Source organism: Arvicanthis niloticus, chromosome 1, assembly GCF_011762505.2.
Source record: "Arvicanthis niloticus isolate mArvNil1 chromosome 1, mArvNil1.pat.X, whole genome shotgun sequence".
Classification (NCBI taxonomy): domain Eukaryota; kingdom Metazoa; phylum Chordata; class Mammalia; order Rodentia; family Muridae; genus Arvicanthis; species Arvicanthis niloticus.
In genome coordinates this window covers 145,157,433-145,184,540 of record NC_047658.1, presented here as the reverse complement: position 1 = coordinate 145,184,540, position 27,108 = coordinate 145,157,433, and the positions used below count along the sequence as shown (strand labels likewise).

Below are 27,108 nucleotides of genomic sequence, written 5' to 3'. Positions count from 1 at the left end.
TATACTCAGGCCTTATCCACCAGGCTGGCCTTATACTCAGAGATCCACCTGCCTCTGCCTCCTGAGTGCTGGCGTGCATGACCATTGCTTGGCAACAATTTCTTTACCAAGTTTATCAGTGCCCTTCTGAAGAGTGGGATATCATGGAATAATCCCACTGCCTCACCTCCCTAAAGCAAAGGCTCACTCGTTTTTTTGTTTGTAAACATTGCTTCCTTTTTGGAGTTATAATAGGCTCCCACCTTTCTTACAAACACGCTGAACAACCAACAGTTATAATTCATTCATTCACTCACCCATATAATATATTTTGGGGGGGGGGGAGAGTTAAGTTTGAGACAGAGTCTTGTCTTGTATCCCAAGCCGGTCCCAAAGTAATCCCCTCAAAGGAACCTCCTGCCTCCATACAAGGTAGCTAAGACTAAAATTGTACACAGCTACATGACTGGCTAACAAATATGTTTTAAGTAATATGTGTCAGACTATATGACAGGAAATGAGTACAAATGTTCCATAAAAGTGCTCTAACGGGGCCTGGCTCAGTTGGTAAAGTACTTGCTGAGGATGAGAGGTGAATCCCCAGTCCTCGTGTAAAAAGCTGGGTGTGGTAGCATGTGCTTGTAATCCAATTCTGAGGAGGCAGAGATAGGCAGATTGTTGGGACTCACTGGTCAGCTAGCCTGGGCTAATTGGTAAGACCAAGTCCCAGTTATAGAACCAGCCTTTTATTGGTCAGTGGCTGTGAATGACACCTGAAGTTGAGCTCTGGCCTCCATAGACACACGCATGTACCCACATGCAAATGTACGCACGCTTGTACACTCACTCACAGGTACTCTAATCGTTTAACTGGTATTTATCAAAGGCATATTTGTTAGGCTTAGATGACATTTCATGTTAATTCAGATGTGAAGCCATGTTTGAAGCTGATCTGATGAAGATCAGCCTGTCCAATCTACCAATAGACATGCACTTCACTCAGAGTGGTCCAGCCCCAATTCCCCCAAGAAGTCTTGTGACTTCTTCTGTGTCCTGTACATCACTCCGAAGTCAATCCATTTTCCTTCCTGCCAAGCTGCATTCTACCAAGGTTTCTGGCCAGAGTCTATGTGAGCATCACTCTGAAACTATTTCAGGTTCCAAACATCTAGAACATTCTCAGACAACTCTAAAGGCACTTGCTCCCCAGTAAGAACTTAGTGAATGTCCAGGACTAGAGCCGGCACCCCGTTTAGCCCATCACTTCCCATGGCTTGGCAACACACACACCACTACTAGTCACTTGGTTTTTCCTCTCGGAACTCCTCCGCCTGAGCCCATCTCTATAAAGACATTTAAGAAAAGCACTCTTGGGGAAGGAGAAGCAGCTGTCTTCAAGGGTGTGGTGCATGGTACGTTGACCATGCTCCAATGGATTGCCACACATTCATGAATATAAGTTGAACTCAGCCATAAAGGAAAAACAAAATAAACAAACAAAAAACAAACAGGACATGAAGTTGGGAGGGGTTAGAGGGTGGATTCAGGGGGAGTTAAGGGATGAATACAATCAAAGTACATCATATGCATGTATGAATTTCTCAAAGAATAAAAATGTACCCTTCAAAACAGACAGCTCTATCCCCTGAACTGTAAGCATATCATTTTTGCTACAGTGATGAGTGATGTCATCTTCTGTCCTGTGTGGAGTGAGAGATTTGAATCTAGTTTCCGACTCTTTGTATGGCTATCAGCTTTTGTGGCTTCATTTATTGAAGAGGCTATCTTTTCTCCAATGTATGCTTCTAACAGCTTTGCTGGGTATTGGATGGCTATAGGTGAGTGAATTCATCCTGAGTCCTCAACTCCATTCTATTGATCCATGTGTCCATTTCTGTCCCAGTACCATGCTGGTCTTGTTACTATAACTTCATAGTGTAATTTAAGATCAGGTGCTATGATACCTCTCTGCTTAGAATTGATTGCTTTGGCTATTCAAAGTCTTTGGTGATCCCACATAAAATTTGGGGTTGTCATGACAAATTCTGTGAAGAAAGTCATGGAGACTTTTTTTGTTTTGGTTTGGTTTGGTTTTTTCAAGACAGGGTTTCTCTGTGTAGTCCTGGCTGTCCTGGAACTCACTCTGTAGATCAGGCTGGCCTCGAACTCAGAAATCCGCCTGTCTCTGCCTCCCAAGTGCTGGGACTAAAGGATTGTGCCACCACCGCCCGGCATCATGGAGACTATTAATGGGGATCACACTGAATCTGCAGGTTGCTTTTGATAATACAGCCATTTTTACAATATTAATTCTGCTAATCCATATTCATTAGAAATCTTTCCATAGTCTTAAATTAATGAACCAAATAAACAGCTATCAGGAAGAAATACAAACATATTCAAATAAACATATGAAAATGTGCACAACATCCTTAATTATCAAGAAAATGTAAACTTAATATAACACCGAGAGTCTACTTCGCTCCAGAGTGGCTATCATTAAGGTTAGGAAGATGGACCTGTGAACAAATGAATTGTGGGTGAATATCTGAATTCAGATCTGAAGTGTCCACAAAAAGAGCACCATGTGGTCACAGACAACTACTAATTTTAGCACTGGGGGAGTGAAGGCAGAAAGACCCACAGGGCTAACTGGCTGGAGAATCTAACAAATTGATAAGTTCTAGATTCAGTGAGAGACTATGTCTCACAAAAATAACATGGAGAATATGCATATCTACACAGACACACACAGACACACACACACTACTCTCACATTCACACAATGTAGTGTTCTAAATAAGAAATGCCTCCTATAGGCTCGTGTATTCGAACATTTGGTCCCCACTTAGTGGCCACTGTTTAGGAAGGTGTTCGTGGAGCCTTACTGGACAGGGTGTGCCACTGGGGGCTGGCTTTGAGGATTCATAGTCTGCCTTTTCTTCCTATTTCTCTTCCTGCTTCTTGTGTGAATGAAAGTGCAGTCAGCCAGCTTCTGACTTCCACTGCATTCAATGACTGTTGTCTTTTTTTCCTTGCCATGGTGAACTCTAGCTAGCCCTCTTGGTATGGGTAATATGGGAAGAGGAACCCCTTATACATTGCTAGTAGGAATATAAACTGATGTAACCACTATGACCAACAATATGGAGGTTTCTCGAAAACCTAAAAATGAAACTACCATATCACCCAACTATGCCACTCCTGAGAATATACCTGAAGGACTCTAAGTTGGCACACCACAGAGACAGCTGCACACCTGTGATAACTGCTACACTATTCACACCACCAAGATGTGCAAGCAGCCCAGGTGCCCATCAACAGACGAATAAAGAAAACATGGTGCATATGCATGATGGAATTTTATTCATCAAGAAAATGAACGGAACTTGAGAGATTTGTGGTGACCAAAATAAAACAGATTCTGGGACTGGGCAATAGTGGTACACATCTTTAATCCCAGCACTCGGGAGGCAGAGGCAGGTGGATCGTTATGAGTTTAAGGCCAGCCTGGTCTACAAAGAGAGTTCCAGGATAGCCAAGGTTACACAGAGAAACCCTGTCTCAAAAACAAACAAACAATCAAACAAACAGATTCAGGGTTGTAGTTTGGATGTGAAATGCCCTCCATCGGCTGGCACGTTTGAACGCTTGGATCCCTGATGGTAGCACTATTTTGGAAGATTGAAGAACCTTCAGGAGGTAGAACCTCGCTATAAAATATGGGTTGCTGGAGTGAGACTTTATGTATAGCCCAACCCCATTTCCTGTTAAATACCTGCTTCTGAGTGCGGATACAACGTGGCCAGCTAACCTCTTATTCCTACCATATCATCCTTGCCGTGATGGAATGATTCCCTCAGACTGCAAAACAGAATAATTCTTTCCTCTTTAAACTGTTCTCTGTCACCTCTTTAAACAGGTATTTGGTCACAGCCATGAGAAAAGTGACTAAAATACCCAGAAAGACGATGAAATGTCATGCTTTCTCTCATATGAAGAATCTAGATTTGTGTGTGTGTATGTGTGTGCATGTGTGTGTGTGTGTGTGCGTGTGCGTGAGTGCGCATATATGCATGTATATGCATGTGTGTATGTGTGTGCGAGTGTGCACGTGTATGTTTTTCTATATGCAAACATGTATGAATGTGTGTGTGCATGTGTGTGTATGTGTGCCTTTATGTATGTATGTGTATATGCACATGCAACCTAACAGTAGAAAGAGGATTATGAAAGAAAAGAAGTCTGAAGAGAATAGGGAGAAGGAACCAGGAGAGGGTAAGGGAATATACACACCATGAAAGCAGAAGGATGCTATACTTATAGTAAAGAAAGGGGTCAACAAAAGTGAAGAGGGAGACAGAGGAGGACAAAGAAAGGGTAATGCAAAAAAAGAACAAAGTGTAATTCTAGGATGCATAAAAATGTTATAATGAACTGCGTTCGCTAAAAAGTTAAAATGAAAAAAATATAAATAATATTTTCTGAAACGAGACTCCATGCCCATGAGGCATCACGACAAGACCCCATGTGCTTAATCTTATTCACCTTCATGGGCAACATGTCAATATTAGAATTTCCAACTGGAGAGAAGCCTGAAGTGAAGAGCCATGGGGTACACTGGAGACGTGTAGCTACCCTTAAGAGCTAACGTGGAAAATCAAATCCATGCAGCTGCCTCCCCAGAGCAGCCTGTTCCGAGTTACCACCCTCTCTACAGAATGAATCTTCTTCACCGCTGTTCTTCCTGTGAGGCTAAGACCAGTGACCCTCATGTTCACATCAGACACAGGTTATGGAGAATGGCTTGGCTGGAACCCAAGACACTCTGATTGAGGCAGAGGAAGGAAGCAATGCACTGTAGCAGGCTCCCATTCCTTCCCGTTACTACCAGATGGTCCTCACCCCAGTGTTCCTCAGGCCACACTGAAAGATGCTATACTGGGCACTAGGAGGCTCTGCCATCAGGATTCATTCTGTTTCCTCATTATCTATGATTCATGTGGGCTTTAAAACATAGCAGAGAGCTGTTGTTCAGTAGGTAAAAAGCTTCAGTTTGGGTGATGAAAAAGTAAGGGTGCTTTGAATGGTGGCTCATGCCTATAACCCCAGGACTGAGGAGGCTGAGGCAGGAGAATTGTTGGGATACTGTGAGTTTGAATCTAGCTTGGGCTACATAGATAGTTGCAGGCCAGCCTGGGTTACACTGAAGAAAGAAAAGATAGGAGTGAGGGAAACAGGGAAGGTGTGGCCAGTAAGTGGGTAAGGAAGGTATTAGCTGTACAATAACATGAATATGCCACCAAACTGTATTGTATACTTTAACATGGCTAAAAGATAAAATTTTATTTATTTTACCACAGTTAGAAAACATGGCAGGATGTTATTAACTACACTGGGAAAGGTGCCTCCAACTTGTCTCTGATGACCCGGAAAAAGAGAAAATTTAACCTCAAGGAGTCATTAGGGGGAAACACTACATAAGACAAAGAAAGTATCTCTCACTCTAGACTGTCTGGACATAATCAGATTCAGAATCTGAGGTGGATAAATGTTTCCAAGGCCCTGTCTACCTTAGGTAAATCCAAGTCTTGTTTTTGACACAACTCGTCGGTGAATATGATGAAGAGAGAAGAGCATTAAGAGATGCTGGGACAGAATTCTCTTCAGGACTCCAGTTGCAGTGCATCCTAGGACCTGTCAGGCATCAGCTGGCTCACTCCATCTCACCTCTGACTTCTGCTTAACTGTCATCTCAGAAGCGCTTTGCCTCCTGGGAAAGCAGCCCCACTCCACCAACCCATGGGTTTTGGTAGCATCCGTCTGCCTCCCTGTTTTCCTAGAGCTTGCCACCACTGGAAATTATTAATTTACACACTTGTTACTTCCCAGATTCCCTTGACTAGAATCAGAACTTCCTTCAAAAACAAAAACAAAAAAAAAAAACCAAAAAACAAAAACAAAAAAACCCTCAATGACTGCATATAGGATAAACCAATCATCGGTCTCATTTGTTTTATTTTATTTAATGAGAGTTTTCTCCTGCACGAAGTGATTCCTGAGAAAGGTTGGTTGAGATGGAGTAGGCCGGGGTCCTTGATGAAGGGGAAGAAGTCACACAGCAGCAGGGCCATTGTGCTTCATGGGAAAGAAAGGCCATTTGCAAACCCCAGGTTGGGGATGGGGGAGCTCTTTCTGTGACTTCACCTTGGGTATGTCTCCTCATTTTGCTCCTTTTTCTAGACAGAAAACACTATCTACCTGCAGACCACCCAAGCAGAATGAAACTGATGCAGGAAAGGAGCTTCCTCAACGTGGGCCTCAAATTAGCAAGCTATGCGTCTGAAGTCAGGGATCTGCCAGGAGGGCAAACCTAGAGGAAGGCCACAAAGTTGCTCACTGTCCTGCATCAGTAGTGTTCAAGAAGTACGAACTGAGGCCCCAATCTATACTATGTTCTGGGCTCAGCTCCAAAAAGAGAAGCGACATCATGTAATGGGGAGACAGGCCTGAAACAGAAACTCTGATTCAACACAGGGAATCTGATCCGGGGTAGGTACGGAAGGCTTTCTAGAATGATCCAGGTCTAAACTAGGTTTACAGAACAGAGAAAAGTGGGGAACTGAACAATGAGCAACCTACTGTAAGGAGAGCACCGAACACAGAAAGCACTGGACATTTATTGTTGGGGTACTCAACTTACCATGAGGAGAAGCAGTAGGCAGAGCAAGGGGTTGGAATACACAGCTGGAGAAATAGGCAACAGACACTCTCCCACAGGCTGTGGCAGACACACACACACACACCGGTGAAGGCTATGCAGACAAAGGACCCATTCATCAGTCTAGTAGCCCAGAGGGTGAGTGGAGTTTGGCTACAGTAGAAGTGAAAGAAGCTAAGGCAAACCAGAGTTCACTAGAAGAGAGGGCTTAGGCTGCGGCCGGTCAGGCGCGGGGAACTAGACAGAGAGACAGAGAGAAATTCCAGCCAGGTTTGATCCACAGGGAATCACCCACGAGACTATTCACCAAGCTGCTTCCTTAGCCTGGGAGAGCAGGGTACCCGGAGAAAGAAGAAAGCAACTGGACTCCCTGCAGATTAGCACCTAGTAAAATCTCCAAATCCCAGGAGAAGGCATCAGGAAAGGAAGGGGGAAATGAGGCCTTGGTGGTTTGCATACATGCACCCAATCTGCTCAAGATGTGTTATGATTCATAAGGCTGGAAAAGCAGAAAGAGTCAGAAACAGAGACAGCTAGAGTACATCATCAAACTGAGACAAAGCCAGTGCAGGCCCCTCATCTCCTTTCTCAGCAGTCTTTGCTGGAGCTGCCTCAGCCTCAAGCATTCCAGAAAAAATGGAACAAATAGTGCATTTGTAGACAGAGAAGTATCTCAGAGCAGTCTTTGAGTCAACTTTCCTCCAGCTTTGGCGTGGACCAGGGGCGGTAGAAATAGGGTACTGCAAACCATCAACACATTCTTCTTCTCTGCTTCTCCCCCAAATCTCCAATACTTCCAGCTCTCGGACTCTGGGAAGATCATGTCAAGGCTGAGCACAGCAAGTAGCTTTAAGAGGTCAATGGCATATTAGTGGTTGTCCCCTCGGATGTGACAGGCATATGACGCAAAGCGGAAATAATTAGAGTTCATCCTCATCATTCATGTTTCTACAATGAACCCAAACAGATGGCTCAGCCCCTCCGTCTACTTCCAAATCCTTGAAGGCATCCAGCTTTCTTTCAGCCACTTGAGCAACCTCAAAAGGTGGCACAGTCCATCTCTCCTTTCTTCTTGTGTGTTTCTTTCTGCCCTGGGTATCGTATAAACTCCTGCCTTCCTCTTTTGAACAGTTTCCTGCTCTACAGTGAGCTGGGAATGAATTTCTGTAGGAGGAAGGGGTAAAACCACTGGAAATGAGGTATTTCCACCCATAGGGAAGTGAGCAAGTACCATAGCGTGTTTGTGTCCGGGGTGACAGGTTATACTCTTTTATCAAGTTTAGACAAATGTATCTAAAAAATTTTCCTAAACGATATTAACTCATCTAAATTTTTAATACCTCTATTTACTATTTTCTTCCCCATGCAGGGAAATCAAATCAACAGCTCTGCACATGCTAGGTGCCTTAGTCGGGGTTACTATTGCTGTGATAAAACCAGGATTTGATAAGGATTAGTGGAGACTATTATGATATCTGTAGTATTTATGTTCTTTATGAACATGAATACATCACATACTGTTCTGTTATTAAAAGTAAATCAAGAAATCTATATTCTTAAGCCTGGAATTCTTGTAGGAGCTGTTTCTCCTGTAGAACTTGGTTTTCATGTGTTAAACAGACCTAGGAAGGCAGGAGAACTATTTCCTACTTCAGCAAGCATGTGTTTATTCTTTTTATCTCAAGCTAAGGCCAACAATGTTAATGATTGCAAATAGCAGAGCCGCTCCTGCTCCAGCCCGTCCACTCCCACCCACAGCTTCAGCTATCACCTCCACGGATGACTCCCCAATGCCTCTTTCCAGAAACAGCCTCTCCCTCACACAGCAGCCCTGACTTCCCAACTTCCTGCCCAGCAGAGCCAACACACCAGCAGAAAGCCAGATTCCTCCCTCCTCTCAGGGATTCTGCTCTCCCACCTAACCTCTTCATTCCAGTTAACTGGCACCTTTCCCCTAGGAATCCAGAAAAGATTCTACGGTCATCACATTCCCACATGGCCCTTCTATATCCGTGTCCCCACCACCCAATACTTTCCTAGTTGTCACTATCTGATTTTTTTCTAAAAGGCCCTTCCCACTGTTAACTACTTTCTGTTGCCAATGACCCCACCACAGTACCCAATTCTTTTCACACAAGACCAGGGCTTCCCAAGAACTTCCATTCATGAGGCTTTTGTACCTAAGAAAATTTCACATGATCAAAGGTGTATATGTATATCAAACAGGTATACTAGTCAAACCAGTATACAAAACTAATCTCTGGTATACATTCAATTTTACCATTTAGTAAAGATTAAATCAAATTTGCATACTAACAAAATGAATGTTCATATTTACTTTTGCACAAAGAATTCAACATTAGCCAAGTATTGGATATTGCAAGACACAGAGCATCTTCAACAGTTTTCAGAGTTAACTGATATTCTGCTTTTGTAGCTGTTAATGCTGAGAATTGTGCTACACACACACACACTCATACACACACACGAGCACATGCATGCACACACATAAACACATTAATACATACACACATTAACACACATACACATATACACATACATACACACTCATACACATGCTCACACACACTAACACATGTATGCACATACTCACACACATACACACACACATATGTATATAATGGCAGAAGTTTGTTTAGCAACATTTCAGAAATTGTGGGAAATTCTATGCTTATCTCAAGCCAAAATTTATTTAACTTTTTCTTAGTGAACCGCAAGTCAGCAATTCACACAGCGTTATCTAAAATCATAATACAAGCCAAAGGTGGACTAATTTGAAATGTGTATACTGAAGGACAGCAATAGGAATATATTAAAATTTTTTCTTCTCTTTAAACAATAATATTTCTACTAGAGCAGTAAACCTTGTATATGCAGTAAAAACATTGCACTCTATAAAATCTTGAGTTACACCTGAGTTGATACAGTTGAGTGGTGGTGTGTGGAGTGAGGTGGTGTGTGTCCTGTGCAAGGTACATGCGTTGTGTGTGCAGGTCTAAGACTATGGTAAGGTTATGCAATGCGACATGGTGAGTGCTGCCAGAAACACCTTAGATTGATTATTAATTTGACTTTGAATTAAATTGTTGTGGTTGAGTGTTCAGGAACCCTTTATTGTGGCCAACTTTTTTGTTATTTCTAATCTCAGTTATGTGACCCCATATGAGGTCATGACTCACAGTTTAAGAAGCCATGGGCTAGACAAACTACCTTCAAGTGATCTCCTCGCTCTTGGCTGCTTTGATGCACCAACTAAATATCTTACTAGACAAAGAGCCAATGTTCCAGCCTACTGAGATCATTCTACCACCTATTTTACTAGCTATCTTGCCAGCCTAAAACACATTTGGGAAATACAGATTTATGCCTCGCCCAAAATATCTGACAAAAAAATGTTACAGTGGGCCAAGAACAAGACTCTGGATACAGGCAACCTGGAAGCATTTCACTGGAACAAAGAAAATGACAAAATAAATAATAAATAAGTAGTCTATTAGAATAATAGGGTTCGAGGCTATGATGGTGAGTAGAGAAATGTCTTCCACAGGCTGAGCATTTGAACACTTGGTCCCCAGCAGGTTCTCATGCTGTTTGGGAAGACTACAGAACCTTTAAGATAGAACCTTGCTGAAGAAAGTCCTTCATGACGGTGGGCTTTGTGGTTTTAGAGCCTGGCCCACTTCCTGTTCTCTCTCTGTTTCCTGTACCTGGATGGAGTTCTCACTGCTTTCCTATTGCCAGGCTAGCTTCTGCCCTGGCTGTCACCGACTTTCCCACCATGACAGACTGCATCCCCATGGGGACTGTAAGCTAATAACCCCCTTCCTACCCGAAGTTGCTTTTTGTCAGGGGATTCTATCATAGCAACGGAAAAATAGCTAACACAGACCCCATGTTCTACACAACAAGCCATACATAGTAAGAGGTAGTGTTACCTCAGTTTTAGCTATTTTGAGACTGAGGTTGAAAACAGCTATGCAAATTTTGAAAAGTCTCGAAGCTATTAAGTGGTTGAGCTTTCATACAACCCCATCTTACAACTTCAGAACAAAATGGTTTTGGGGGTTGTTGTTTGGATTTGGTTTGGTTTTTTTGTTTTGTTTTGTTGTTTTTCATGCCATACAGCTGGGCCTTTCACAAACCCCTGTCTTCTTACAGATAAAGCACATACCCCCTAAGCTATGTTGATGAACTTCCATACCCCAAGGTGTGTCTTACCTTATAACAATGAACCATATTGTATTAAACACTACAGTAAATTTCACAGACTGTAGTATATTTTACTCAGTCTCAATACAACCTTGAGGGCTAGATATAATTATACCCATTTTACTGAATCAGCGATGGACACATAGAGATTAAAACTCGCTTGATTTGTAAATTGGTTATTATCTCAAAATACTTTTTAAAATAGTTTCATGGAGTCAGTAAACGGCAGATCTGGATCAGATCTAGGCCTGCTTGACTAAAGAGATATCTAGGTAGGAGGTGGAATATGCAGACATCTCCACTAGCACAATTAAGAGAGTATTTACTGGGGACCCTTGGTTCAGGCTCTATTTGGGGTGAGTGCTGGAGAAAACAGAGATGAACACCCAACAAGAGCCCTGCCTGTCCTTACTGAGTACATAGTCGATAGAAAAAGGCAAGAGTCAAGACAGAAAGCAGCAGGGTGTGGTGAGAGATCAGGAGGAAAAAGTCTCAGTGGTAAAAACTAAGGTCTTAGTGGGAGTGACGGTCCAGTTTCAGCAAACAATTTGGTAAAGGCAGCTTCCTTCCTACAGTGGAAGTACAGGAGAGACAGCTTTGGGGAAAGATTGAGTTCAATTTCAGATTCAAGAGAGATGCCTTGAGAGCAGCTTGATTGGCAGCTCTGGAGCCCAGGAGTCAGGCAGGGGCTGCAGATAGCTTTGGAATCATCATATAAAGGTAAAATTCAGCTGGAGAAGGTGAGGAACCCTGACACATTTGGAAAGTGAAAAATAAAAGAGAAGATCCCTAAAGCTACCCACCCCTCCTGGCCAACTAATACTCCCAGGCCTTCCAAGAATTGGTCCACTTATCCATCCCACAGGCAGATAGCCTTTTCATTAAGTCAGATGAAGCCTCCATCCCACCCTAGAAAACCCCAGGACAGAGATCCTGTTCTATCCTCAGGCCATTTAACACCAAGCTAGAACTAAGATGTTCAGTATAGACATTGGAAATTTCAGGTATTTATACCCTGATTCCCTACCTGGACTGTAACGGAAGGCAACTCCTGGATATAGAATTAGACATCCCTAGTCCTTGTCTTTGTCACTGCTCTTTGGCTGTGAAGAGACATCATAACCAAGGAAACTCATATAAAAGAAAGCATTTACTTGGGGACTGGCTTACAGTTTCAGAAGTTTAGTCCATTATCATCATGGTGGGGCATGGCAGTGCTCCTGGCACTGGAACAGTAAGTAGCTGATAGCTGCATTCTGATTCACAGAGGAGAGAGAGAGAGAGAGAGAGAGAGAGAGAGAGAGAGAGAGAGAGAAAGAGAGAGACAGAGACAGAGACAGAGACAGACAGAGACAGAGAGAGACAGAGACACAGGCAGAGACAGACAGAGACAGACAGACAGAGACACACACACAAAGAGAGAAAGAGACAGAGACAGAAGGACAGACAGAGACAGACACACACACACACACAAAGAGAGAGAGAGAGAGAGAGAGAGAGAGAGAGAGAGAGAGAGAGAGAGAGAGACTTAGGAGACCCCGGGCTTGATGTGGGCTTTTAAAAGCCTCAAAGTCTACTCCCAGTGACATACTCCCACCAACAAGGCTACACCCCCTAATCTTTCTAATCTTTTCAAATAGTTGCACTCCCTGGTGAATAAACATTCAAATATATGAACCCATGAGGCCCATTCAAACTACCACAGTACTCTATTTCAAAGAGTCAGAAAGCAATCGATCTATAAAGAAGTATTTATGAGAACTAGTTACTCCACATGAACCTGCATGACTTCCTCATACCATAGCATCTGAAAATCTGGGCATTCGCCCAAGTTTTCCCTTGAGCCTCTGTGCTAAAGAGAACTGGTCACAAGGTGAGCAGTCCACTCTCCTAGCACAGTCTACTTTTATGCATTGGAAGATGCTGTTAGTTCCAGCAACCATTACCTTCGTAATCCTTCAGACAGACAAGAAATGTCTGCAGAAGGGAAAACTTAGAATGGAAGTGCTTTACAAAAGGAAGTAGTGGTAACAGAATTGTCTTTCCCATGCGTTCAGTCACAGAGATTTAGCCAAGCCCCTTCGGCAAAACATTATCAAAAATTTACTACTTGGGCTGGAGAGATGGCTTAGCGGTTAAGAGCACTGACTGCTCTTCCAGAGGTCCTGAGTTCAATTCCCAGGAACCGCATGGAGGCTCACAACCATCTGTAATGGGATCCACCCTCTTCTGGTGTGTCTGAAGAGAGCAACAGTTTACTCACGTACATAAAATAAATCTTTTTTTTTTTAAATTTACAACGTATAAATGACTCCTGTCTTTTAATGCTCTCTGTATATACTACCCTTCCATAAGCAAAAAGCTATCTGAAATACTGAGAAGGGGAAAGACACTATCATATCTTATTTCATAAGACATTTCCATGTCCTTTCTGGCATTCTCAATGGGCTTGAGTCAGCTTGGGTGGGCAGCAGACATGAGGGTCTTGTTCACCCGTAGCCTGTCTAGTACTTGACACACACTAGAGACTCAAAACGACCACTGAATACACAAGTATGAAACAAATGAGAACATTTTCTCATTGTGGTTTTCAAAAATAAGAAGTAGAGGCCAGGCAGAGGTGGTAAACGCCTTTAATCCCAGCACTCAGGAGGCAGAGACAGGTGGATCTTTGAGTTCAATGCCAGCCTGATCAACAAAGTGAGTTCCAGAACAGAAACCCTGTCTCAAAAGAGGAGGAGGAGTATAAGACAAGGAAGGAAAAGGAAGAAGAGGAGGAAGAGGAGGAGGAGCTCGGTTGGTATCCGTATTTTTTAAGTGTCATGCATGTGGCAAGAGCACACAAGGATGTGAAGGTGGCAGGAAAAAGAGGCGACCAGCCCCCTCCTTACAGTTATACTCACACTCCCCTCAGCTCACTTAGAAGGACCCCAGAGAGCAGCCAGGTGTTAGGGTCTTTCTCAGATCTACAGATGCTGACACTCATGTTTTTACTTTCATAGCCTTCTCCTTTCTGTATGCCTTAGTAACACACTTTTAGAGACCTTTCATCCAAACTGGAATTATACTGAATCCAGCTGATAGTAGATTCTAAGGGAATGCTTTGGCCCAATTTTGTTGCCCAGGTTTGCTGCTCTGTTCTTAACGCCCTTTCACTCCAGAGAAGAAGGCACACACTCCAGTTCTCAAATACAACATTCAAGCAGCTACCCACGAGTCAAAGATGGTGTCTAACCAGCTAACGGTAAAGTTCTGATGCTGCTTATCTTGTGAGGAACACAAAGAAAGGGTATTCACAAAAGAGGGGGAGAAAAGAAATTCCATCTTTATCTCACAGGAAGGCAAATTTAGAGATTACCCTTGAGTAGCCAGAACTTCTACAAAAGAGCACAAGCCCCAGTGAAGTAGGTCATAGCGAGAGCCTCACGCTCCCACCTGCCTCCCTCAGAAGCAGAGGGCCCAGCTCTCTCCCACATCTGAAGCTGCCCACACTTTTAGAAAAGCACCAGGGATCTCCTGGAATTCAATCTATGCACACTCAGGAGCCCTGTGCTAATTTTAATTCTGACCTGTGGTGAGCACGGCTCTATTAGAGCTATTTTTAATTAACTCCAAAGAAAAATCTAAACGAGCTCTACATTAATATCTCTGTATTAGAGACATAACGCACCAACAAAATGATAATGAACAGCCTTAACAACAGTTGACCAGCAGGGCATTTGTTAACAAGACATAACACAGAAGTAGGTCAAATGTGAAAATGCATAAATCTTCTGAAGGCATTTGATTAAAGTCAATAATCTTTCATTTAAAAATCTGGAATATGACACTACTTTTTAAAAGAGCTTTAAACTATTTTAAGCCAAAAGCCAGTGTCATTCTGATTAGTAAATGCAAAAGATATTTTCCTTAAGCTCAGGACTAACACAAAGAGGCCCATTGTTTTCCCCCTCAGATATTGATATACCAAAATCTTTATTTAAAAAAAAAAAAAAAGAAAGAATAACTTGGGGATAAGATAATTCTTTACCTACAAGACTGAACACAGTCACTACAAAATTAAGTTGATTAAGTAAAAGATACATATTTCTAGAAGACATAAAGTTTGGAGAGGGACATGTTGGAAGTATGGAGGGACATGTTGGGGATATGGAGGGATATATGAGGGGCATAGAGGGACATGTTGGGGGTATGGAGGGACATATGGGGGTATGGAGGGACATATGGGGGTATGGAGGGACATGTTGGGGGTATGGAGGGACATTTGGGGGGTATGGAGGGACATGTTGGGGATATGGAGGGACATATGGGGGTATGGAGGGACATATGGGGGTATGGAGGGACATGTTGGGGGTATGGAGGGACATTTGGGGGGTATGGAGGGACATATGGGGGATGTAGAAGGACTTAGAAAAAGAAAATAAAGAAGAATGTCAAATTTCATTGAGCCTGTTTATGAAAAATCTTAAGAATAATGAAAAATAGAGTCAGGATGGCATCTGAAGTGTAAATAAAATATCTAATAAAAATGAAAAAAAAGAAAGGAAAGAAAAATAGAGTTGAAAAATACTAACACATTTCAAAAGTATAAGTAAGAAAGATGGAATTTACATGAAAAATTCTATAAACTTTACTTGATACATATAAAAAATTTTTGAGGAAATGAAGAAACATACCAGGACAGAAGAACCAACTATGGGAAATTCTGAACTAATATATGGTTATTATAATCCCAACAAGAATTTCAGCAAATTTCTAAGATTTTAGAAAATGTCTCAAAGTTAATGTAAGTTCATTGTAATACTAAACAAGGAGGAATACGGAGTGTCTGACTAAGTACAAGAAAAGGGAATTTTCCCTGTGAGATATTAAAGAGATATTACAAGACCAAGTGAAAATATTCAAATATCAAAGGGTACCTCAGACCTGAGCTGACTTTTAAAATATATAATACGTGATTAGGAATCATCCAGGGTTAGGTAGGAATAATGCAAAATTATTAACTAAGTATTTATTTTAATTTGTGTGTGTGTGTGTGTGTGTGTGTGTGTGTGTGTCTGTGTGTCTGTTCTGTTTTCATTCCTTCACTGCTCCAGTCGAATCAAATCCCAGATGCCAAGACCTGAAGAAGTGCAGCATCAATAGACATGCGACTATAGAAGAGGAAAACCTCATGGGGCCCGTCAGGAACATCTATAGATAAAGAACTGCAGGCAACTAAATGGGAGAAATAGTCTTCCTCAAGGATGAGCCCCCAGTTGGTTATCCAATGCCTAGTGGTCAGCCCTGAAGTCATAAACATACAAGTAAAACACAAACAGAGCAGGTTGTACTCATATATTTAGATGCGTGTCTGTGTGTGTGTGTGTGTGTGTGTGTGCACGCGCGCATGTGTAACAATAACAAATAAAAGGTAGTCATGATCTTGAGAGGGAGAGAGGGGTGCATAGAAGGGACAAGAGGGAGGAAAGAGAAGGGGGGAATAATGTGATTTTAATTTAATTAATATCTGAGAGTTGAGTATGGGAAAAAATAATCTTCAAGGAAGAGATATTAGGCAATACAAAAGGTAAACTTTGCTGTAAATTAATAAAGACCATCTGCTGTCAAAATGGCTCATCAGGAAAAGGTCTTGCTGAAGAAGTCTTGTAACCTGAGTCCAATCCCCAAAACCTGTAAAGATGGAAGGAGAGACCAGACTCTACAAAGTTGTCCTCTGACCTACACACGCATGCATGCACACATAAGTGACAATAATAAATATTTTAAACCAACATAAGAACAAAATAAAGCATCATAAATATTTGAAACAGTATTCTTTTAAAAAAATACAAGGTCTTTGCTGGTTATATGCTTTGAAAACAGCTCTTACAAACATTATTGATTTAATACATGTTTAATTTTATGTGTATGGATGTTTTGCCTGCATGTATGCCTGTGCACCACATGCATGCAGGCCTGTTACTCATGAAGACCAGAAGAGCACGTCAGATCTCCCAGAACAGGACTTACATGTCATTGTGAGTCACCATGTGTGTCACAGAATTGAACCCAGGTCCTCTGAAAGAGCAGCCTGTGCTCTTAACCAGTGGGTCGTCATTCCAGCTCCAAAATATGTATCTTTACATTAGTATTTACCCATAAGCCACACAGGTGGGATAAATGCAATCTGTTTCATGCTGACGGATGATGTTAAGTCAAGATGTACACAATGGCATGCAGCAGCACTAGCCCAAGGAGAAAAAGAAGCACTAGAGAAAACCATATGCTGAATGTCGGTAAGGTTAGTGTAGAATTATAAGTGTGTTTTCACTCTTTTCTTTATTGTACTTCTATTTCCCAAGTTAGCCAGTTTTTAAACTTATGATATTCAACAATCAAAAAAATGCTTATTGGAAATAAGAAATACAGGAAAATACCCACTAAAAACATGACAAGGGTGGGGAGAGATTGAGAGAGGGAAAGAAAAAGAAAGAAGACCAAAGACACTAGCAGAAAGCAGTATTAAGTAATTAAGTTAATATTAAGTAATTAAGAAAACCAAACTGATGATAAAATAGATAAAAACATCTTTCCTTACTACTAGAGAAATGCACTTTCAAAATTATAAAATACTAAGTTTCGACAAAGGTTAACAATAAGAGAGATCCCATAAAACTGGGATCTGTTGCTGAAACATCACTTGGAAAGGCCACAGTTATACATTAGGAGTAAAGCTGCAAACTGATTCCTTTTTTTCTTTTGATATGGGGGTCTGAGCATGTTGTCCAGGTTGACTGCAAACCCCTGGGTTTAAGCAATTTTCCTACCATGAGCTCTTAAACACCTATAACAACAGACCTGAACCACATGCTTGGTTATGATGCTTTGGGGGAAGCATTTTTGACACCAGCTATTGAGACTCTTTTTAAAGTACCTTTTGAACTATTAATCTCACCTCTAGGACTTTGTATACTAAAGAGAGAATTAGAAGCTAAGTATGGTGGTATGCATCTTATAGTCTGCAAGGCTGAGGCAGGAGGATTGTTTAAGCTCAAGAGGATGGGGCAGCCTGGGCTACTTGAGAAGATAAGTACTAAAATGAAAAATAGTAATAATAAAAATTGTGGGGGAATGCGATCTATGACAGAGCATATGCAAGGCCCTGGCTCAATTCCCAGGAAAGAAGGAAGGAGGAAGGAAGGAAGGAAGGAAGGAAGGAAGGAAGGAAGGAAGGAGGGAGGAAGGAAGAGAGGGAGAGACAGAGGGGAAAGGAGGGAGGGAGGGAAGAAGGGAGGGAGGGAGGGAGGGAAGAAGAGAAGGAGGGAGGGAGGGAAAAAAGAGAGAAAGGGAAAACAAAACTAGAAATGTGTCATGTGCATGTAATCCCAGAACTGGGGAAACAGAGACAAGCAGATCCCTGGAGCTGGTTGGTTAGCCAACCTAGCTGATTCAGTGAGCTCTAGGTTCAGTAAGAGACCTGTGTCTCAAAAATAAGGAGAATACGGACTGAGGAGGGTACCCAGTATTGACTTGTAGCTTCAAACTCACGTGCATACATAACACACCCCCACGCCCCATACACACACAAAGATAATACGTAGAATTTTAGTTGTTAAAATGACATTTGTATTAAAGATTATTTTGCCTCTTAAACAGGTTATGTACTTTAAGACATGATTGCTGGGAAGATGACAGTTCTTTAGAAACGTACAGCACGGCTAGAAATAAGCACACTCCCTCATTCCCTGTAACTTAATTTGATCTGGGTTTGCCTGTCTGGGATATGAACAGGCTTCACCTGTTGCCAGCCATCCTATGACTTGACATTGGAGAATCCCCGGCCATTCTCAGTCAGCTCTGGCCAGTCACAAAACATAGATCCAAGAGAGATCACTGTCACTGTCACTGGAGAACAGACAAGGATGCCACACTGCTGCTGCTTCCTGAATCTCCAGAAATGCATCACTGGAAAGCTTCTGGCACATATGCAGCATTCCATGCAGATTCTAGAAGTTCTTGTCTTCTTCACATTGACTCAAACACCAGCCCTTGTCTATCACGGTACTAGGGAACAAACCCAGGGCCTCATGCATGCTAGGCATAGCACCCTGGCCCTAAGCTGTCTCCTCAGCCCTGAGATTCAAATCATAATGGAGCATATTTCTGTCCAAACTACTTCTAGTTTTACTAATCTCTACCACTGTGAATTTTAAAATCATGCCCAAGCCACAACTGAAAGAAAAACCTCAAGCCCTGTAAGCCAGGCAGAGGCCAGAACCAACCAGCCTGCTGAGCAGTGAATCAGCTCAGACCCCAGCAGCTAACAAAGAGCTCCAGCTCTGCTCTGACCTCTGAATTCATTCTGCCTTTGTGGGTGAAGAAATGGAGACAAAATTTCATGCCAAGAGTCTTTAACTTCTGTGAATATTATCCACCTCCCAGAGATTGACCAAAGAGGCTGGTGGGAACCCTGCAGCTCTTCCCAGCAAGCGGTTCCCTGGTGAAAAGGCGATCAATGATGAAGTCTGATCTTGTTTTGCAGAATAGCAAATGAATGGACACCTTCTTTAGAAACGACAGCGTTTGAAGCAACTCTGGTGATATCCAAATTAAAACGCGTTACATGATATTTTAATCCCAGACGCGTATAGCATGCACTGGGTCACATGTGTTTTTCCCAAATGATTTTCTTTCCACTCCCTGGATTTTCCATACTCAGTAATATTATATAGTTTAAACTTACAATGAAGTCATCAAAACAGACTCTCTCCTTGCTTCTGCCTCTTTTAATTCTAAATAAAGAACCCACGCTGTTTAAATATTACAATATAGTTGGTTGCTCCTACGAAGAAATAAAAATACACAATTGCCAGCTGACTTCTGAATGAGGGTGCACCCACAGACAGCCCCTCTAAAAGAGACCTTTCACAGTTACTGGGAGTGGTGGGTGGTGGAGGCTGTGGCCACAGCAGTCTCACCACCAAACAGCGCCATATAACAGGTCTTAGGCACACTGACAATGAACCTGGCTGACATGATCAGTCCTATCTATGGGCCCTGTGAAGAGTGGCTACTCTGTTTTGTTCCCCCAGGCACTCTGCTCTCACCCTACTGCTCCCTACCTCAATGAAGGGATACCGCCATCTGGGTGGGGGTGGGGTGGGGAGGACACTTGAAAGCCTTTGCACCTTAAAGCTAGAGGGCAGAGTTTATATTATATTCCAAATTTAGAGCAGAAGCTGGGGGAGGGGAAGTCTGAGAGCATCATCCTATACTGCATACCCCAGGCTGGCCGCTGGCTGCCTGGCGGGGGTTCAATGAAAGGCCTGTAACCTCTGCAAGAGGCAGCCACTAAGCTTCTAGACAGAAGACCCATGAGACCTCAGGGGCCTCAGGTAAGTCCAGCTAAGGAACCCCTAGGAAGCAGCCCGGTACCACTGCAGTGAGGACAAGTCAAATTCTTTCCCTGCCCTACTACTGGGTCTACAAAAGCTCGCGCTGGCTAATATGTGTTGAATTTTTACTTTAAATTAGGTGGTGTTCTCCGTACTTTACGTAAATGATCCCATTCAATTTCACAACCTGTTACATCAGTAACACTGTCACCCTCCATTGTGTACACTGGGGGCGTTTCAGCCGCCCATCTTGGAGGAGGCCACACCAATTATTAGCAGTGGAGCCAAGATATAAACAGTCCAAGCAACTTGCCTCTGGAACCCAAATGCATAAAATGGAATGAGGAAAAATCAAGAATTACTTGTCTTTCCTATCTAAATCTGAGGATTAAAGATCAAACATAATGTATCTTAGGATGCAATCTCTCTCTCTCTCTCTCTCTCTCTCTCTCTCTCACACACACACACACACACACACACACACAAATTCCTCCTTTCATTGCAAAATATAAGGCAGAGCCCCATATATAAAGCAAGTAAACACAGGACCACGCAAGAGACACAGAATGAAAGGCTAAGGTCTCCACCGCCAGTACCTCACTCACCAGACTGAGGTTCCAAACACTCCTGGAACACTGTTAAAAACAGACAAACAACAACAACAAAAACTCTGGTCCAAATAGTTATCTTCCAGAATTAGGATGCTTGAGAGCCAAAAGAAGCCTGGCCGAACACCATCACCAACAAAATCAAAAGAAAAGACAAATACTCCTACTGACTGTTACTGAAAGACCTAAGAGACCCTGATTCCCCACCCTGACACTAAACAGCTCCAGCCTGAGGAGCAGAGGGGCCAAGGGATGTGGAATTCCGCACTGGAGGGAGAGTATGAAATAGGCAAATCTAATAAACAGGCAGAGGTGGGCCAGCAGCCTGTGGTGAGGAGGGAGGTTCAGCAGGAGCAGAGGTAGGAGAAGGGGGTGGGGGACATGCCTCTACTCACCCAGCCTGTTCCTCAGGCTGCAGCTGTCAAGCACAGTGACAGAAGAATGACAAGAACTTTAACAGGACTTCAAAAATCAGTGTCTGAAGGGAAAACAAAAACCAGCTACATTGCCCTTCTAACCAAATCAAACACTGCCTCTTCCTTACACACAGAAGCACAACATTCAAAAGTGAAGGCCTAGGGTTCTGCAGAAATGCCTGCTTTGGGGACTGTGGGGCTCCCAGTGAAGAGCACCAAGAGACTTGGACCCACTACACAGCTGTACCTGCGATAGCTGTGGAACCCTGGGCGAGGCACTTAACCTCTTAGTGCTTCCTATTACTGTTCCATTTTCCCTTCCATGTTGCGTTCTGATTCCTAAGCTGCTGTGATAAATGACTACACATTGGCTGGTTTAAATAATACAAATTTATTGCTGTAGAGCCCTAGAGGTCGAAAGTCTCTGATGGACTTCAAGGCTGGTTCTAGGGAAAAATTCATTTCTTTGCCTTTTCTCCGCCCTTCAGACTGGAATCAAACTCAAATGCCGACACAAGCTGTGACAACATTTTGCCAGCTCTATGCCTGCATCTTTTACCTCTTTTTACATCATGCAAAATACCTCTTTCTACAAAGAATGGCCCTCCATCTCCCTTTTAGAGTGGTTGTGTGATTAGACTGAACCCACACAGAAATCCAGAATCATGTCTTACTTTAAACACATCTGCAGGGTCCATTTGCTCATGTAAAGTGGTTATCCACAGATTCCAGGGACCCACCCTTGAACATCCTTGACCTCTCACATATACCTCCCAAACCCCAAACTACAGACTTTCACAGCCAAGAAACTGTGATGCTAGTAGCTAACTTGTTAGACAGTAAATGTGAGGGCTTCTGCAAAGTGCTTCAGATGAATCATCTTATTCATGCCTCAGGGCAACCCTGAGAAATTATTTTTATTATCTTACAAAACAATTGTTTGTCCAGGGTTATAGAACTGGCTGGGGTCCAGGTAGTTGTGGTGCATGCCTTTAATCCCAGCACTTGGGAGGCAGAGGCAGGTGGATTTCTGAGTTTGAGGCCAGCCTGGTCTACAGAGTGAGTTCCAGGACAGCCAGGGCTGCACAGAGAAATCCTGTCTCAAAAAACTAAACAAACAAACAAAAAAAAAAGAAGAAGAAGAAGAAGAAGAAGAAGAAGAAGAAGAAGAAGAAGAAGAAGAAGAAGAAGAAGAAGAAGAAGAAGAAGAAGAAGAAGAAGAAGAAGAAGAAGAAGAAGAACTGGCTGGGGACAAGATTTAAGTACCCAGGTAAGCGTGGTCTGAAGTCTCTGCCTTTGATCAAAGGGATGTCTAGACATATCCTTTCAGCCAGGATAACTGGTTGGGAAAAAACACAGAGCATCTAGGGGTTTCAAGAGGTACTCGTGTTCCCTGGCTAGAGACAGGGTCCTGCAGAGTCCTGGGAGAAAGAAACGACAGAGCACTCAGAACATATTCTCGTATGCAAAAAAAAGAAGATATGCTTACCAAAAAGTCAAAAAGAAACCACCTAGACCTGAGATTTGGGGGGGGGGTGGTAATATACCTTAAAAAAAGTCCACCAATCTCTAGCTAGAATAACCCCACTGCTCCATCTGACCTTAAAGAAAGAATTCATGTGAATTCCTGGAGAGACTTCCTATTGAGTCAGATGGATCTGAACCTTATGAAACAGGCTGAAAAGCCTGGGGACCTTAGTGGGCCAGCAAAATGGTCCTGCCTCTAAGCTTGTTTTACACTAAGTCATCCCCTCCACCACAACAGTTACGACTATGCAAGCCCCCATGTGCCACAGGATTCAACACAGCCCAGTGGTGTCTCTGCTATCCACAATAAATGACCTCTCTTCTTTTTGGTTCCCATATAACCAATGGCTACAACTCAAGACCGTCTGACAGACAGAGAGAAGGGGCAAACCACACAATTGCTATGCATGCCTGATGGGGTGGCTTGAGTAGTCAACGCTTTTAAACCTCAACCAGTAAACAAGTTAGCCATAGCCTTATCTGAAACTTCCCAATGAGTTGAGTTAACGCTATTACGTGCCTCCCCCCCCCCCCCCCCCGTTGCATGTGTGGTTCATGAGCTCAAAGTCGGGTACAGGACAGGACAGAGGTCGAGGGAATGGATTCTGGAGACAGCCTGCTTTGATTGAATCTGTGACTCAATACACATTAATCTTCTGTTACCTCTATTTTCCTATCTTCAAAATGGACTTACTAATAGAAGTCTATACTCCTCAGTAGAATCTGAGAAACTAGCCTCCATGTAGAAGTCATTTTGATGTGTCCACATAAGGCAGTGGCTCTCACCCTTCCCGATGCTGTGACTCTTTAATTCAGTTCCTCGGGTTGTGGTGACCTCAACCATAAAATTATTTTTGTTGCTACTTCATAACTATACTTCTGCTACCGTTATAAGTTGTAATGTCAATATTTTTAGAGGCAGGGATTTTTCCAAAGGTGCACAATCCACAGGTTGAGACCTGCTGACATAGGCAAACCTATGCCCAGTATTATATAATAGCACTACCCATTATTTCTGAAGTAAAGATGTATGAAGTTGTTACTAGCTAAGGAAAGGAGAGACTACTACAAAGGCCGAACCAAGTTTTGTTGCCAAATGTAAATCTATGGAAGGATTCAGGTAAGGGATCAGATCTCCAGCACTTCTGCTCCATGACATATCAATGGAAAAATCTAACAGATGAAGTGCTTGGCACACTGTCTAGTATTGTCTAGTATTGTTTTCATCAACATAGACAGGGGATTATAAATGGGAAACTTTACAGTTAAATTTCATTTGTAAACCAGTCTCCCTTTGGAGATTAGCTCTGTGGAAGCAATTCTCTAGGGCAGGCATTTCTGAGATGATGGCAGGGCCCTGTATTTGCACTGTCTACTAGCCACACCATAGCATCCAAGCACTTAGATGTGGTTAATTTCATTTATTTTAACCCATTTAAACTTAACCATATGTTCCTAGTGGCTACCATATTGACAATAGAGAGCTATGCTCCCAATCTGGCCCATGAAAAACTACTTAAGCCATAACTCAACCGAATTAACATTGAATTAACAAGCCTGAGTTATTCATCCAGGAAGCCAAGGGGATAAGGAAGAGTCTTAACTTCCTTGCCAGGCCCCACAGCTGGTACACTTTGATGTATCCTTCCTCTTTTTCCATTCCCCATTCCATCAATCCACAACTCCCATCGACTCCACCCAAGGTGCAGGCTGCTTGTGGAAGGCAGGGACTGCCGACACACACACACCTACAGAACAGCCGTGCTTTATGAAAATGTCCCCTCCACTTACAAAACCTCTCACTGTACCCAGTCCCTTTCAGTTTTCCTTTATCCACTTCAAAGTTTGTAACCAACTGCGCACACCATCCAAGAGCCATCTAGTGTAAGATGAAAGATCAAAGAAACTTGTGACTGAGAAAAAGAAAAGAAAACCAACCACCTTCACTGGAGTCTCCAGCTTCACCCCATCTGTTTAAGTATAAAATTTTTATGACAAAGGTCAAACTGGAATGCATCCAGGAGCTTGTCTTACTAGAAAGACTGGGAAAGTATGTCCCTCCAGCTTAATCTCACCTTTTACCTGGTCTGGAGCCAAAGATGACCAGGGGGTGCTCCTAAGCAGAAAGTAAATTTCCCCTGGGGGCTGTAAATGAAAGCTGTATGGATGGTACCTGCGTCCCTAAACCCTTGTGGGTACATTAATTGCTCTAAAATAGAGCTTTGCTTTGTACAAACCAGAGTCTTAACATTTAATGCCTGCCCACAATTACTTCTAGGGAGCCTTCAAGGTATAGGGATCAGGCCAGGAAAGTCTCAACAAATACCGTGGGCAATGTACTATCTCCATAAAGTGCACAGATCTGTTGAGTTAAGTAAAAGGCTTCGGCAGTCAAAGCAGAGGGAGGAAGCTGGCTGTCTCAGGCTGGGCCAACAGATTGGAGAGTGAACACTGTTTAGCATCTAGAACTGCCACTGGGGAGGCTGGGGGAAAAAATCAGTGGGGAAAAAGAAAATATATTCTACAACAGCGGGTTTTCAGCCCTCCTGATGCTGCAACCCCTTATTCAATGCAGTTCTTCATGCTGGGGTGATTCCCAACCATAAAATTATTTTTGTTGTTAATTTATAACTGTAATTTTACTACTGTCATGAATTGTATTGAAATCTCTGTGTTTTCTGATAGTATTAGGCATCTTTATGAAAAAGAGGGTGGGTTGTGAACCATAGGTTGAGAACCTTTGTTCTAGATAGAGCATCTTGTCAAGCATGGGTCAGAAAAACCACAGCTGTGTATAGCAACTGAGGGATGGCAGGCTCTTCCTGCACTGGCAACTAGAGAACCACCTGCAATCACTTCCCAAGACTAGCTTTCCACTATTCCTTCTGGGTTCCAATGTTCCTGGATTTAGCTTTTGCTCATTTTGTGACCTTGGCATTACCCTGTCCCTACAGGGGGCGTCTACAAAAAAGTCGAGAAAACCCACTAATACTGATAAAATTGTGAACTATGTACAAAAAAGTTTTCAGAGAAGTCGATTCTAGTTATTCAAAGAGCTTTTTTTAATGCACTGAAATAATTTAATGACCAATATTTCCTACACAAATTGATTTAGTCAATTGAACCAAGTGTGCCATGGCTTAAATGTAAGGGGATATTTACACTGGGAATGTAACACAAGTCATGGTCAAAGAATTGTGTATCTGGGTTATTTAGAAGGACTTTAAAGAAAAAGCATAGCCATTCTCGAAGTCACCAGTTAGAGCGAGACGGGTCCTGTACTGTATTTCCTAAGATTCCGCAGATAAATCTCTCCGGAAACAATGTCTGAGAACTTTCCTTGAAATGAGTTGCTGAGAAAGGGACTTCTACTTTGCTTTGTGCTGGCCACTTCCACAGTACACACACACACACACAGCATGAAATGGTGAGCCAAGGCCAGGGTAACCAGGTGACCTCCAGCCTCGCATTCCCCAAGGGATGGCTGCCCGGGCTGTCCCCTGGGAGGCGGGAGCCGCTGGCTGGGCCACCAGGTACTCAAAGTTAGACTGCTGCCCGGGAGCGACTCCAGCCGGGAGAGCACCCAGCCCAACTCTCCAGATCCGCGGTCCTCAGGGACCAAGCGACAGAAGTCGCAGGCTCACCTTAGATCTCCAGCCAGTCGTGCGGCGGGGCCGGAGTGCCGCGTCCCTGGGGAACTGGTCCACGCGCGTGCGTCCCCAGAGCCGTGGAGAGTCCGGGCTACCGAGTGTCAGCCTCACAGCCAATTCCCAGGAGCGAGCAGGAGCCGGGCAAGTGCCCCGGAGCACAGCGGGGCGCGCTGCCGCCGTCCACCGCTCCAGCCCGCCGCCCCCGGCGCTCGCCCGCGCTCCGGGCGCAGCCCGCGGGTCCCTCGCCCCAGCAGTGCGCGCTGCCCGGAGCCGAGCAGAGCGGGGCGGCGCGGGCCCCCGCCCTGGGCCGGGCTTTCCCAGAACTCGCCCGAGGGGTGAGAGGCCGCGAGCGCCACCGCGGGCCGCTGGGCGACCAGGGGAGCGGCTAGTGCCTGTCCCGCCCCCGACTCGGCTGGATGGGGTCCGCCCCCACCACCCTGCCACCCCACCCTAGCAATCCCCGCGACCCCCCGCCAGGTCCCCCTGGCCAAGGAGCCCAAGAGCCACTCTGTCTCAGGTCCAGGAGGGAGCCGGCTACAGCTGCAATGGATCACCTTGCTCCTGGGAGAGTAGGAATTCTGCACACCTCGGTGCAAGATG

At 43.6% G+C, this 27,108-nt stretch overlaps 1 protein-coding gene across 7 annotated transcripts in view; it reads right to left on the bottom strand.

The window, feature by feature from the left end:
- Positions 1–26,826, bottom strand: part of Plce1 (phospholipase C epsilon 1) — a 300,715-nt gene extending 273,889 nt beyond the window's left edge. For 6 of the 7 annotated variants that reach the window (XM_076920138.1, XM_076920149.1, XM_034497211.2 and 3 more), the window contains exon 1: positions 26,503–26,825. The gene's annotated coding sequence lies outside the window, so the exon portion shown is untranslated. Of the gene's footprint in view, positions 1–26,502 lie in introns of all 7 variants that reach the window. The other variant, XM_076920180.1, reaches the window with a different exon arrangement.
- Positions 26,827–27,108: the final 282 nt, after the last annotated feature.